Here is a 16,510-nt window from a genome sequence, read left to right on the forward strand (position 1 = left end):
GTGGAACCCGGGGGAGCTGGTGGCCACCATTGCCACTCCATGGGATGGGTCCCGGTTGGCGTCCCCTCCTCCCGCTTGGTGCCCACCGTAGGATGGAAAGACAGTTGGTTCGATCCCGGCTGTCCCTGCATCATCTGGCTCTGCCAGTCCTGGAGGTTCCCCATGGGACATGCCCTGCAAGGCCTCAGAATTGCTCACCTGTGACTGGGACAAGCTCCGCAGCACCAGGGCCATTCCCACCTGAGAGCGGGACATGTCCCGCAGAACCTCATCAAGGTCAGCCTGGTACTGGGTGACATCCCCCAGAAAGTTGGACATTCTGCCGAGACCATCAGTCATGGCTGTCACCTACTGCACAACGCCTTGGACGCCTTCACTAATGTTGCTGACGTTTGTGCACCATGCTCTACACTGCAGTCCCACCCTAGCAGTGTTGGCCTCAGTGCCATGCATTGCCAGCTGTTATATTACATTTTGCAATATCTTGTTACTCATTTGCTTACTGCCAGAATGGCCGTATGCTTGATGTTCAGTAACACTCAAAGTCTTCAAATAAAGCAAATACTGTTTATTGAGTAACGATTATAAATTAACTATGAGTTTGTTCACTCTTCTATAACTATAGATTAGATTAATAAGATTAAATATGTATATAATGATTAACTACACCTGCACACTAAGCTATCTCTCTCTAACTCTGTTCACAGTCACTCCTGATACGAAGAGGCAGGAACTCTCTCTGAGTGTATCTTATATACATATATCTGGTACTGCCATCTAGTGGTGTAATAGCACTTCCTTATAGATGTTAACTTTTACATACATTCAGATATACAGATCACTACACCTCCCTTTTTAATTTTACACATTTTCTATACTATAAATAAAATTGTATAATAAATTAAGCATAAAGAATAATATGTATATCTGTACAAACATAATGGTAATGATGACTATACACAGTGGAATAATATTTATAAGTCCATAATTTATAAGTTAAGTCTGTTAGGATTTTGTCTCCTTCTTGTTGACCTTCTCAAATGTCGAAGTGGTGAATTTGAAATCTTTGTTCCTTGTTATGAAGTAGATTTTCTTTAAAAAGTGATTGATTGAAACTTTTGGAAAACTGTGGTTGAAGTTGTATTTTCAGTAAAACTCGTCTGTTGCGTTGAAAAGTTGCTCCATCGGCAGATTTGACGATGTAGGATCATGGTGCTATTTGCCTAATGATAGATGCTGGAACAGACCATCCTCCTTCTGGATTCTTCATTCTGACAATGTCGTCTGTTGTCAGTGGGTCTAATTGAATAGTGTGTTAATCATAGTATAATCTTTGTTTTGAACGTTGTTCAGTGATTTTCTTGAGAACTGGTAGATTATTAGGATTTTGAAATCTGATCGCTGGTAATGTGGTTCTAATATCTCTGTTGAATAGCATTTGTGCTGGTGAAAGTCCTGAAACTAATGGAGTTGCTCTGTATGATAATAAAGCTAAATGTATGTCATATTGTGAATCATTCGCTTTACTTCTAAGTTGTTTAATGATGTGAACACCTTTTACTACCTTCCCATTGGATTGTGGGTAGTGTGGGCTGGATGTCACATGTCAAAAATTGTAGTTGGTTGAAAATCCTGACCATTCCCAATTAGCAAAACGTGGACCATTAGCCGACATTACTGTTTCCGGAATTCCATGTTGCGAGAATGTTTCTTTACATGCCTTGATGATTGAAGACGATGTTAGATCTGGAAGTTTCATAACCTCCGGGTAACCTCCGGGTAGTTTGAATAGTAATCCATGATGAGAACGTAGTCACGACCAGTTGCATGGAAGAGGTTGATCCCTACTTTTGTCCATGGTGATGTGATGAGTTCATGTTGTTGAAGTGTTTCCTTGCATTGTGCAGGTTGGTGTCTTTGGCAGGTTTTGCATGTTATTACCATGTCAGTTGATACCTTGTTGATCCCAGGCCAGTATACTGTTTGTCTTGCTCTCCTTTTACATTTTTCGATACTGAGGTGTCCCCCGGTAGGATTTCTGAACGAAGACTTTGCGGGATAACAATTTGATCTTGTCTTAACAATAGACCATTAACTATTGTTAAATTTGTTTGACTGTTGCGGTATTGAGGACAACACCCTTTCAGCCACCCATGTTGTAGATGGTGCATTACCCTCTGCAGGGTTGCATCTTTCTTTGTCTCTTGCTGTATTAACTTCAGTTTTTCATTAGATACCGGAAGGTTCTCCGTGAATAGTTGAGCCTGAGCTTCTATGTCTCTGATGAATTCCATTGGTGTGCAATGGAACATGATAGAGTATCTGCAATGATAAGCTCTTTCACAGTTGTATATATCAAGTTGAAATCATACCTTTGTAATTTCATCATTATACGCTGGAATCTAGGTGTCATGTCGTTTACATTTTTCCCAATGATGTGGACTAATGGCCCGTGATCCGTCTCCACAGTGAAGGTTGGAAGTCTGTAAACATAATCATGGAATTTAAGTATACGTGTGAGTAATCAGAGACATTCCTTTTCTATCTGTGCATATCTGCACTCTATTGCAGTCATAGCCCTTGAAGCATATGCTACAAGAATCCAATCAGAGTGTTCATCTTGCTATAAGAGAACTGCGCCTATTCCATCCTGACTTGCATCAGTGGATATTTTAGTTTCTATTTTCGGGTCGAAGAAAGCGAGTATCAGTGTGGTCATAAGTTGTTGTTTCAGATCTGTCCATTCGTTTTGATGACTTTGTGTACATTCAAAACTGGTTGATTTTCTGATCAGATTTCTTAATGCAGGCGTTCGTGATGACAAGCTTGATATAAACTTGCCCAAAAAATTGACATAACCCAGAAACCTCAGAACAGCTTTCTTACCTTCTGCCGTTTTCATATTTTGAATTGCTGCTATCTTTGTCTCATCAGGTTTGACACCTTGATAAGAAATGGTATCCCCCAGGAATTTCAATGATGCTTGTGCAAATGTGCACTTTGCCTGATTCAATTTTAATCCGAACTTGTTGATTCTCTCAAAACCTTTTCTTAAGCGTTTGATGTGTTCTTCCTTGGTGGTGGACCAAATGATGATGTCATCAACGTACCCCCTCACACCTTCAATTCCCTGTCATTTGTTCCATTATCCTGTGGAATATCTCAGATGGTTATATTATTCCAAACGGCATACGGTTGAAGCGAAAGCGTCCAAATGGAGTGTTGAAAGTACATAGTAATCTGCTCGAGTCGTCAAGTTGCATTTGCCAAAGTCCCTGAGAAGCTCGAGCTTTGTGAAGGTGCGAGCATTCTCCATCTCTCCACTCTCGCAGAAGAGAATCTCCATGCCATGCTTGACACCTTCATAAAAGCATTTTTTTTAATTAATTTTTTTTAATCGCATTTTATTCAAACTTGTATCAAAGTAAGTTCAGCAAATAAACACCCCGGGAAACATTCTTCCCAACAATCAACTATACAGTTTGTACTGATTTTTCTCCTTTTTCAACCCCCCTCCCCATCACCCACCCCCCCCCCCCCCCCAACCCCCCTGCGACGAACAGCTCCTCAAACAGGGTCACAAACATCCCCCACCTTTTCTCAAACTCCCCTGCTGAGCCCCTTAACTCATACTTTATCTTCTCTAACCGCAGGAAGTCGTACAGGTCACCCAGCCACGCTGCTACCCCCGGTGGCGATGCCGACTGCCACTCCAGCAAAATTAGTCGCCGTGCAATCAGAGAGGCAAAGGCCAAGACATCGGCCTTCCTCCTCTCCATGAGCTCCGGCTTCTCTGAAACCCCAAATATCGCCACCAAAGGGTCCGGGGGTCCACTCCCTCCTCCACTATCCTGGCTAAGATCGCGAACGCTCCCGCCCAGAATCTTCCCAATTTTTCACAATCTCAAAACATGTGCGCATGATTCACTGGCCCCCGCCCACACCTCTCACACTCATCTGATACCCCCTGAAAGAACCCACTCATTCTCGCCCGAGTCATATGCACCCTGTGCACCACCTTAAACTGTATCAGGCTCATCCTTGCACAAGAGGAGGTCCCGTTTACCCTTCGCAGTGCCTCACTCCATACTCCCCAATTGATCACCATTCCCAACTCCTCTTTCCATTTTGCCTTGATCTTCACCACCCGCCTCCCTGCTCCCCCAGCCACTTATAAGAGGCGGACGTTCTGGGCTTTGCTTCCCTGGTAGCCCAGAGGTGCATATTGCTGGCATGGAGGGACTCAAAGCCCCTAAAATCGGAGACCTGGCTTTCAGACATGGCTGGCTTCCTCTGCCTGGAGAAAATTAAGTTTGCCATGAGAGGGTCTCTGTTGGGGTTCGCCCGGATGTGGCAGCCATTCGTCGACTTCCTCGCAGAGAACTAATCAGCAGAAAGGGGGCGGGTGGGGTTAGGTTAGCGTAGGTTAGGGGGGTAAATAATGGCAAGACCTGTGGGAGACGGAGGTGGAATTTGCACTATGTTTATATTTTCCTTGTTATGTATATTGTTGATTTTGTTGCTGTTATAATGCCAAAGAAATACCTCAATAAAACGTTTATTTAAAAAAAAAGAACTCACAGAACCCATGACCAGTAACACAAAGTTTCTTACGTGGACAATCATACTCGTTAGTGAGTGATCGCCACAGAAGAAGAGGCAGAGTAATGTCATTGCATTCGTAATTCCCGGGCTATCTTCTGAAGACATGCGTTCAAACCCTGGTGGAATTTAAATTCAATAATAAATCTGGAACATTAAGCTCGTCTCAGTAATGCTGATCATGAAACTAACATGTCCTTTGGAGAATGCAATCTGCCATACTTAGCTGATCTATATTTGGTTCCAGACCTATTGACTACAGCTCCGCCTTCAACACCATAAGCCCAGCCAAGCTCAGATCAAAACTCCAAAATCTAGGACATGGCTCCTCCCTCTGCAACTGGATCCTCGCCTTCCTGACCCATAGACCACAATCAGTAAGGATAAACAACACCTTTTCCACCATAGTCCTCAATACCGGGACCCTTCAAGGCTGTGTACTTAGCCCCCTACTATACTCCCTATACACACATGACTGTGTGGCAAAATTTGGTTCCAACACCATCTACACGTTTGCTGATGACACGATCATAGTGCGTCGGATCTCAAACAACTATGGGTCAAAGTACAGGAGTGGGACAGAGAACCTAGTGGCGTGGTGTAATGACAACAACCTATCCCTCAATGTCAGCAAATCTAAGGAGCTGGTCATTGACTTCAGGAAGTGAAGTACCATACACATCCCTGTCTGCACCAACGGGGCCGAGGTGGAGATGGTTGACAGCTTCAAATTCCTAGGTGTGCACATCACCAACAATCTGCCCTGGTCCACCCACGTCGACGCTATGACCAAGAAAGCACAACAGCGCCTATACTTCCTCAGGAAACTAAGGAAATTTGGCATGTCCACATTGACTTACCAATTTTTACAGATGTACCGTAGAAAGCATCCTATCGGGCTGCATCAGAGCCTGGTATGGCAACTGCTCGGCCCAAGGCCTAAGAAACTACAGAGAGTCGTGAACACCGCCTAGTCCATCACATGAACCTGCCTCCCATTCATTGACTCTGTCTACACCTCCCGCTGCCTTGGAAAAGCGGGCAGCATAATCAAACGCCCTTCCCACCCGGGTTATTCTCTCTTCCAATCTCTTCTGTTGGGCAGAAGATATAAAAGTCTGAGAACACGCACTAACAGATTCAAAAACAGCTTCTTGCCTGCTGTTACCAGACTCCTGAATGACCCTCTTTGGACTGAACTGATCTCTTCACACATCTTCTCCACTGAGTAGTACTACGCTCCGTATGTTTCACTCTACGCCTATATCTATGTATTTACATTGTATATGTATCCGATGTTTTTTCATGTATGGAATGATCTGCCTGGACTGTATGCAGAAGAATACTTTTACTGTACCTCAGTACATGTGACAATAAATCAAATCCAATCCAAATCCAATCCAATATAGTAATGTGGTTGGACGATGCAGGGCAATAATGGATGTGCAACAAATGCTGGCCTTGAAAGAATTTTAAAAGTTCGTACAAGTTACCAGATATGCACTCCATGGAACTGAGCTGCCCTGCAGTCATAGTCTGCATATTGTCATACAGTACAGAACAGGCCCTTCGGCCCATCGAGTCTGCACTGACAAAACTATACTAAATCTACACTAATCCCGCTTTCCAGCATTTGACCCATAGCCTTGACTGTTGTGACATCTCAAGTGATCATCCACATACTTTTTAAAGGTTGTGAAGCTTCCCGTCTCTACCAACCTCTGGGCGAAAAAGATTTTCTTCAAATCCCTCTAAACCTCCTGCCCCTCACCTTAAAATTATGCCCCCTGGTTATTGGCCCTTCAACTAAAGGAAACAGCTGCTTCGTAACCACCGTGTCCATGGCCCTCATAATCTGATACACCTCAAATAGGTTCTCCCTCAGCCTTCTCTGCTTTTTACAAAAAATTGTACAGAATTTTACAGAAAATAACCCGAGTCTATCCAGCCTCGTTCTGCAGCTCAAATGCTCCATCCCAGGTAACATGCTGAATCTCCTCTGTACCATCTCCAGTGCATCACATCCTTCCTATAGTGAGGTGTCCAGAACAGCACACAGTACTCCAGTTGTGGCCTTATCAAAGTTTTGTACAGCTCCAACATAACCTCCCTGCTCTTATAATCTATGACAGGACTGATGAAGGGAAGTGTCCTGTATGCTTCTTACCTATCCTATTATCTGTCCTGCTGCCTGAGAACAAGCACTCCAAGATCCCTCTGTTCCTAGAACAAAGAAAAATACAGCCTGCGCCAACCATGCTGCCAGTCTAAGCTAAATCTTCTACACATCCGGGGTCCGTATCCCTCTATTCCCATCCTATTCATGTATTTGTCAAGATGCCCCTTAAACGTCACTATCGTCCCTACTTCCACCACCTCTTCCGGCAGCGCGTTCCAGGCACCCACTACCCTCTAACTTGCCTCATACATCTCTTCTTTTTTTTAAAAAATATTTTGATTCAAATTTTTACATATTCTCAACAAACCCCCCCCCCCCCTTACAGAAATAAGAAAAACAAAGAACACATAAATAAACATCATGCAACTACATCACGAATACCCCCAATATACAAACCCCCCATTAAGCAATAATAGACACAGTAGTAAACACAAAGTACACCCTCCCCCCTCCCCCCCCCACCCCCGCACCCCCCCACCCACCCCCCACCCCCACCCCCACCCCCGCACCCCCGCACCCCCCCCCCCCGGGTTGCTGCTGCTGACCACCTCCTAACGCTCCGCTAGAAAGTCTAGGAACGGTTGCCACCGCCTGAAGAACCCTTGCACAGACCCTCTCAAGGCAAATTTTACCCTCTCCAGTTTAATGAATCCTGCCATGTCGCTGACCCAGACTTCCACGCCTAGGGGCCTCGCATCTTTCCACTGTAGCAGAATCCTCCGCCGGGCTACCAGGGACACAAAGGCCAGAATACCGGCATCTTTCGCCTCCTGCACTCCCGGCTCGTCTGATACCCCAAATAGTGCTAACCCCCAGCTCGGCTTAACCCGGGTGTTCACCACCTTAGACATCGCCCTCGCAACGCCCCTCCAGAACCCATCCAGCGCCGGGCACACCCAGAACATATGGGCGTGATGCACTGGAGATGGTGCAGAGGAGATTTAGCAGGATGTTACCTGGGATGGAGCATTTGAGCTACGGAAAGAGGCTGGATAGACTCGGGTTATTTTCCCCGAGCACCTCCCACACCTGTCTTCCACCCCAAAGAACCTGCTCAGCCTCGCCCCAGTCATATGCGCTCTGTGAAGAACCTTTAATTGTATCAGGCTAAGCCTGGTGCAAGAGGAGGAAGAATTAACCCTACCCAGGGCGTCCGCCCACGTACCCTCGTCTGTCTCCTCCCCAACCTCCTCCTCCCATTTACCCTTTAGCTCCTCAACCGAGGTCTCCTCCTCCTCTTGCATCTCCTGGTAGATCGCCGAGACCTTGCCTTCTCCAACCCACACCCCCGAGAGCACCCTATCCTGGATCCTACATACTGGAAGCAGCGGGAACTCCCTCACCTGCCGTCTTACAAACGCCCTTACCTGCATGAACCTGAAGGCATTTCCGGGGGGAAGCCCAAATTTTCCTCCAGCGCCCCAAGGCTTGCAAATGTCCCGTCTATAAACAGGTCCCCCATCCTTCTAATTCCTGCCCTGTGCCAGCTCAGGAACCCTCCATTCATTCTCCCCGGGACGAACCGATGGTTCTCTCGGATCGGGGACCAAACCGAAGCCTCTACCTAACCCCTGTGGCGTCTCCACTGCCCCCAAATTTTCAAAGTCGCCGCCACCACTGGACTCGTGGTGTACCTTGTCGGCGGGAGCGGCAGGGGTGCTGTCACCAGCGCTCTCAGACTCGTGCCCACACAGGACTCCATCTCCAGCCTCTTCCACGCCGCCCCCTCCCCCTCCATTACCCACTTGCGTATCATCGTCAGATTGGCAGCCCAGTAGTACCCACGCAGATTAGGCAACGCTAGCCCTCCTCTGTCCCTACTCCGTTCCAGAAACACCCTTCTCACCCTCGGGGTCTTTTTCGCCCATACAAACCCCATGATACTCCTGCTGCCCCGCTTAAAAAAAGCCTTAGGGATCAGGATGGGGAGGCACTGGAATACAAAAAGGAACCTCGGGAGCACCGTCATTTTCACCGACTGCACCCTACCCGCTGTCATGATATTCAAACACACACATCATGATAGACACACCAACAGACAAATCAGAACACACAACACCACAACTAATTACAGACAAGGACAGGGACAGTATAAAAGGACAAACACGACACCTGGTGGCCAGTAGATCTGGGGACAAGGACAAGGACAGGACCTGTTTTAACATCACAGACAGGGAGTCCCCACGTATCAAGACAAAACTGTAGATAGTAAGTTTGAATAAAACAGCGTTGTACCAAATACAACTGTGTTGGCTCATCTGTGTGTCAGAACGCCCAACACCACATGGTACAGGAGTGGATCGATACCTGCCGACTAACCTGCCATTCTGGACATGGACTTCACCAATAAACCGCAGCCGTTGCAAGTCGCTGGGAACCTTGGTACCAACTGGAAGCTCTTCAAGCAGCGATTCGACCTGTACATCTGAGCCAACGAGAAACAGAGTTCCTCGGACGAAACAAAAATTACGATGCTCCTCTTCACCGCAGGTCAGCACGCCATCGATGTCTTCAACTCACTGGTGTTCGAGGAAGGTGAGAACCAATCCAAGTATGACACGGTCATCCTCAAGCTAGACCAGCACTTTAATGTCAAACTCAATGAAAGTTTTGAAAGATATATCTTTCAGCAACACCTGCAAGGTAAGGAGGAGCTTTTTCAACCCTTTCTGACGCACCTCCGGATACTCGCGCAGTCCTGCGGTAACGGCAACACCTCAGAGTCCATGATCAGGGACCAGATTGTTTTTGGCGTTGCCTCCAGTGGCCTACGCCAGCAGCTTCTTAAAATCAAAAGCCTCACCTTAGCGTCTGCAGTGGAAGCCTGTGTCCTCCACGAGAATGCAACCAGCCGTTTTGCCCGATTTCAGGCGACCAAACCGGCACGGAGGGGGTCCCCAGCCGTCGAATCGGCAAGCCAGGCCGCCCACGACGCCGAACACATCCAGGCCATCGATTATCTCCCGACCCGCGGCCCCGATGAGAGCGGCCGTTTCCCGCGCTTTTCGCGGTCTCCCGCGCTTGTGCGCGCCAAAACCAACGGCAACATCGAGGGACACACTGCGCAGGCGCGCCCGATGCAAGATCGCACTGCGCATGCGCAGTGGCGCAACGAACGCCGTGGCGTCATGACGTGCGGCAACTGTGGAGCTGTACACTTAAAAGGGCAATGTCCTGCTAAAAACCGACAGTGCCTCCGATGTGGCAAGATGGGCCACTATGCTGCCTACTGTCGTGCGCCTCAACCCATGGATCCTACACATCTCCGGCAACCTTGCAGACAAGTCAGGACCGTCCAGCCCACGCATCAAGACTTCCAGCTAAATGATGCAGATGACCAGGATGCCTTCCGGGTTTCCGTCATCGATGTAAACAGGGTCAACGCCATCAATCCGGCCGATGAGTGGAGTGCCACCCTGACGGTCAACCGATCGCACGTCACCTTCCGTCTGGACACCGGCGCATCCGCCAACCTGATTGCATATTCTGAATTCCATGCCATGAAGGTCAAACCACCCATCACGCCATCCCGGCTCAAGATGGTTGATTATAACGGGAACGTCATCCCATCCATGGGTTCTTGCCAGCTACAGGTAACTCACAAAACGCACACGGCCACACTCCCCTTCGAAGTTGTTGGCTCATCAAAAGATTCGTTACTGGGCGCACAGGTGTGTAAGGTCCTTCACCTTGTACAGCGCATTATGTCTCTCTCTCCAGATGAGATATCCGACTTCCCGGATGCTGAGTTCCACGCAAATCTCCATTCCCTCCTTGCTCACAACCAGGAGGTATTTGAAGGCATGGGGACATTGCCATACACTTACAAGATTCGCCTCAAACCGGACGCCATCCCGGTCGTTCACGCACCTCGCAGGGTTCCTGCGCCACTCAAAGACCACCTCAAGTTGCAGCTGCAGGCTCTTCAGGACCAAGGGGTCCTATCCCACGCCATGGGTCAGCCCCATGGTCTGTGTAAAAAAGCCCTCTGGCGAGCTCCGCATGCATAGATCCTAAAGATCTAAATAACAACATTATGCGGGAACACTATCCCATCCCCAAACGAGAGGAAATCACCAACGAGATGGCCCAAGCCAAAATATTTACCAAACTGGATGCGTCCAAAGGATTTTGGCAGATCCAACTGGACCCGGTCAGCCGAAGGCTATGCATGTTTAACACCCCTTTCGGCAGATTCTGCTACAACCGGATGCCATTTGGCATCATCTCGGCATCTGAGGTTTTCCACCGAGTCATGGAGCAGATGATGGAAGGCATCGAAGGGGTACGTGTATATGTGGACGATATCATCATTTGGTCCACCACTCCGCAGGAGCACATGCATCGTCTACGACGCGTCTTCGCCCGCATACGACAAAATGGCCTGCGTCTCAACCGCGCCAAGTGTGCCTTTGGCCAGACTGAGCTGAAGTTCCTCGGGGACCACATCTCACGATCAGGGGTCCGTCCCGATGCAGACAAAATTAGCGCCATCACAGCCATGCCACGGCCGGCTGACAAAAAGGCTGTCCTAAGATTCTTGGGCATGGTCAACTTCCTCGGGAAGTTCATTCCCAACCTTGCTTCTCATACAACGGCTATGCGCCATCTCGTGAAGAAATCAACAGAATTCCACTGGCAACAATCGCACCAGCTGGAATGGGAGGAGCTCAAGCACAAACTGGTCACGGCACCAGTGTTGGCGTTCTTCGACACGGCTCGCCCCACAAAAATCTCAACGGATGCCAGCCAATCTGGTATTGGAGCAGTACTCTTGCAGAAAGATAGCACGTCGTCATGGGCCCCGGTTGCATGTGCCTCATGAGCCGGAACAGCGCTACGCGCAAATAGGAAAAGAATGCCTGGGCTTGTTAACTGGCTTGGATAGGTTCCACGATTATGTGTATGGTCTTCCACGATTCACGGTCGAAACTGACCACCGCCCCCTGGTCAACATAATAAACAAGGACCTGAACGACATGACCCCTCGCCTCCAGCGCATCTTACTTAAACTCAGGAGGTATGATTTCGAACTGATCTACACTCCGGGGAAGGATCTCATCGTGGCGGACACTCTCTCCTGAGCAGTGAGTACACCACCAGATGCGGAGGGGTTCGTATGTCAAATTGAGGCACACGTTACTCTGACAGCAGCAAATCTGCCGGCTGATGATCCAAGTCTGGCCCGCATACGGGCAGAGACAGCGACTGACCCCCTTCTACAGCGAGTGATGCGCCACATGGCGGAAGGGTGGCTCAAAGGGCAGTGCCCGCAGTTTTATAATGTGCGAAATGACCTTACCACCATTGACGGGGTCCTTATGAAGTTAGACAGGATTGTCATTCCGCACAGCATGCGCCAGATGATTCTTAATCAACTACACGAAGGCCACTTGGGAGTCGAGAAGTGCAGACGGAGGGCCCGAGAGGCGGTATATTGGCCGGGTATTAATGAAGACATAGCCAACATGGTGCTCAATTGCACAACCTGTCAGAGGTTTCAGCCGGCGCAACCTCCGGAGTCGCTTCTACCACACGAGATGGTGACGTCCCCCTGGGCGAAGGTGGGTGTTGACCTATTTCACGCGCTCGGCAGGGATTACATCATTATTATAGATTACTTTTCCAACTACCCGGAAGTCATGCCTCTACATGATCTGACGTCGTCCGCAGTCATTGGGGCCTGCAAGGAAACATTTGCTCGCCATGGCATTCCAATGACTGTCATGTCGGACAATGGACGCTGTTTCGCCAGCCGTGAATGGTCGGTTTCACTCATGTGACGTCCAGCCCTCTACATCCACAGTCGAATGGGAAGGCAGAGAAGGGCGTTCACATTGCCAAGCGGCTCCTCTGCAAGGCGGCTGCTGCCGGATCGGACTTTAACCTCGCCTTGCTGGCCTATCGATCGGCCCCGCTAGCCACGGGTCTCTCGCCAGCACAGCTCCTGATGGGTCGCTCCCTCAGGACGATGGTGCCACCCATCCTGGCACCAACAACGGACCATGATACGGATCTTCGTAAGATGCAAATGCAGCGTGATCGCCAGAAGAGTCTGTACGACACACGGGCGACGGATCTTCCCCCCCTGTCCTCCGGAGACAAAGTACGCATCCATCTACCGCATGGTGGCTGGTCAGCACCGGCCGAAGTTCTCCGACGTGTGGCTCCCCGCTCGTTCCTGATATGCATGCCGGATGGTTCAGTGCTTCGCCGCAATCGGTGCGCCCTTCGCCGACTTCCACGCTCGCAGCCACACTGTACACACATGCCGGATCCTCAACAGGCTTCCGAGGATGACTTCGTGGAGCTGCCGCAGATCACGCCCCTTCCATCGCCACTCATGGCCATGCTTGCACATCAGCCGGTGGTTCTTGACCCACCCTTGAGACGGTCAACCCGAACTCGTCGCACACCTATTAGACTGGACTTATAACACTGTTCATACGTTTAAAAGTTAAACACTACTGTATTAGAACCTGTTGTTGTTTATCGTTCCAGATATCGTTTGACCGGACCACTATTCAAAGTTTTTTTTGCATTCATGTTTTGTTATGGTACAACCTCGTTAGCATGACGCACCCGACATCGCCCCATGTAAATAGTTACATCATATGCACATGCTGTACACAACACACACACTCTTAGATGCACTCACGACACGATTATATTTATAACCACGTAGGCACATATCTTTGTAAAAAGGGGGGATGTCATGATATTCAAACACACACATCATGATAGACACACCAACAGACAAATCAGAACACACAACACCACAACCAATCACAGACAAGGACAGGGACAGTATAAAAGGACAAACACGACACCTGGTGGCCAGTAGATCTGGGGACAAGGACAAGGACAGGACCTGTTTTAACATCACAGACATGGAGTCCCCACGTGCAGAGTATCAAGACAAAACTGTAGATAGTAAGTTTGAATAAAACAGCGTTGTACCAAATACAACTGTGTTGGCTCATCTGTGTGTCAGAACGCCCAACACCACACCCACCAGGGAGAGTGGCAGCATATCCCACCTTTTAAACTCCTCCTCCATCTGCTCCACCAGTCGCGTCAAGTTGAGCTTGTGTCGGGTCCCCCAGCTCCTGGCCACCTCTATCCCCAGGTACCGAAAACTCCTTTCTGTCCTCTTCAATGGAAGCTCGTCTATCCCCCGTCCCTGGTCCCCTGGGTGTACCACGAAGAGCTCACTCTTCCCCATGTCGAGCTTATACCCAGAAAAGTCCCCAAACTCCCTGAGGATCCGCATCACCTCCGGCATCCCGCCCACTGGGTCCGCCACATACAGTAACAGGTCATCGGCAGACAGCGATATACCCGGTGTTCCTCACCCCCCCCCCCCCGCCCCCCCGGACCAGCCCCTTCCAGTTCATGGACTCCCTCAAAGCCATAGCCAAAGGCTCAATTGCCAAGGCAAATAGCAAGGAGGATAGGGGGCACCCCTGCCTCGTCCCCTGGTACAGCCGAAAGTATCCCAACCTCCTCCGATTTGTGGCCACACTCGCCACCAGGGCTCCGTAAAGTAGCCTAACCCAACTAATGAACCCCTCCCCGAACCCAAACCTCCTCAACACTTCCCAAAGGTACCCCCACTCCACCCTATCGAAGGCCTTCTCCGCGTCCAACGCCGCCACTATCTCCGCTTCCCCCTCCACTGCAGGCATCATGATTACGTTAAGGAGCCTCCGCACATTGGTATTCAGCTGCCTTCCCTTCACAAAACCCGTCTGTCCTCGTGAATCACCCCCAGGACACAGTCCTCAATTCTGGTAGCCAACACCTTCGCTAACTGCTTCGCATCCATGTTGAGGAGCGAGATTGGCCTATACGACCCACACTATAATGGGTCCTTTTCCCGCTTCAAGATCAGCGAGATCAGCGCCCTGGACATCGTCGGGGGTAGGGACCACCCCCCCCCCCCCAACCCACCCCCCCTCGTCTCATTGAAAGTCCTCACTAGTAGAGGGCCCAGCAGGTCCATGTACATCCGGTAAAATTCAACCGGGAACCCATCTGGCCCCGGTGCCTTCCCCGCCTGCATACTCCCCAGCCCCTTATCAGCTCCTCCAGCCCTACCGGTGCTCCAAGCCCAGCCACCTGCTCCTCCTCCACCCTCGGAAACCTCAGCCGATCCAAAAATCGACGCATCCCCCCCTGCTCCATTGGGGGCTCAGACCTATACAGCCCCTTATAAAAGTCTCTAAATACCCCATTTATTCCCACCGCACTCCGCACCATGTTCCCCCCTTTATCCCTAACTCCCCCAATCTCCCTCGCTGCCTCCCGCTTCCGAAGCTGGTGTGCCAACATCCGGCTAGCCTCCTCCCCGTACTCACACACCGCCCCTTGCACTTTCCTCCACTGCATCTCTGCCTTCTTGGTGGTCAACAGGTCGAACTCGGCCTGGAGGCTTCGTCGTTCCTTGAGTAGTCCCTCCTTGGGGACGTCTGCATACCTCCTATCCACCCTTAAAATCTCCCCCACCAATCTCTCCCTCTCTCTCCTCTCCTTCTTCTCCTTGTGGGCCCCAGTGGAGATTAGCTCTCCCCTAATCACCGCCTTCAGCACCTCCCAGACCACCCCCACCTGCACCTCCCCATTATCATTAGCCTCTAGATAGCTTTCAATGCACCCCTGGATCCGCCCGCTCACCTCCTCATCCGCCAGCAAGCCCACATCCAGACGCCACAGCGGGCACTGGTCCCTCTCCTCCCCTAGCTCCAGCTCCACCCAATGCGGGGCATGGTCTGAGATGGCTATGGCCGAATACTCCATGCCCTCCACCCTCGGGATTAGTGCCCTGCTCATATCGAAGAAGTCTATCCGGGAGTAGGCTTTATGGACGTGGGAAAAAAAAGAATATTCCCTGCCCCCCGGCCTGACAAACCTCCATGGGTCCACTCCTCCCATCTGGTTCATAAACCCCCTCAGCACCTTGGCCGCCGCCGGCCTCTTACCCATCCTGGACCTAGAGCGGTCCAATGCTGGATCCAGCACCGTGTTAAAGTCCCCCCCCCCAATATCAAGCACCCTGTCCCAGGTCCGGATTCCGGCCCAACATGCGCCGCATAAATCCGGCATCGTCCCGATTCGGGGCATACACATTCACCAAGACCACCCGCACCCCCTGCAGCTTACCGCTCACCATCACGTCCCTACCTCCAGTGTCTGCCACGATGTTCAATGCCTCAAACGACACCCGCTTCCCCACCAAAATCGCCACCCCTCGATTCTTTGCGTCCAACCCAGAGTGGAAAACCTGCCCTACCCACCCTTTCTCAGCCTAACCTGGTCTGCCACCCTCAAATGCGTCTCCTGGAGCATGACCACATCTGCCTTCAGTCCCTTCAGGTGCGCGAACACTCGGGCCCTCTTGACCGCCCCGTTCAGGCCTCTCACATTCCACGTTATCAGCCGGATCAGAGGTCCCCCCCGTCGATTAATCATCCCCTTTACTAGGCCAGCCACCTGCCCACGCCTCCCGCCCTCTCCATTCCCCCCAGCGGCAGACTCCCGCCCCGACTCTCTCTCTGAGCTCCAGCATCCCTTTGGCCAATGCAGCAGCAACCCAGTGACCCCCCGCCCCCCCCCAGCTAGGTCCCCCCTTGGCTGCGTTGCTCCCCCCATAGCACTTCCGTAAGTCAGCTGACTCCTGCTGACCCCGGCCACTCCAGCACTCCGGCGACCCCCCAGTGTGGTCGTCTC

The sequence above is a fragment of the Scyliorhinus torazame genome, chromosome 1 (assembly GCF_047496885.1).
Source record: "Scyliorhinus torazame isolate Kashiwa2021f chromosome 1, sScyTor2.1, whole genome shotgun sequence".
In the NCBI taxonomy this organism is placed as follows: Eukaryota; Metazoa; Chordata; class Chondrichthyes; order Carcharhiniformes; family Scyliorhinidae; genus Scyliorhinus; species Scyliorhinus torazame.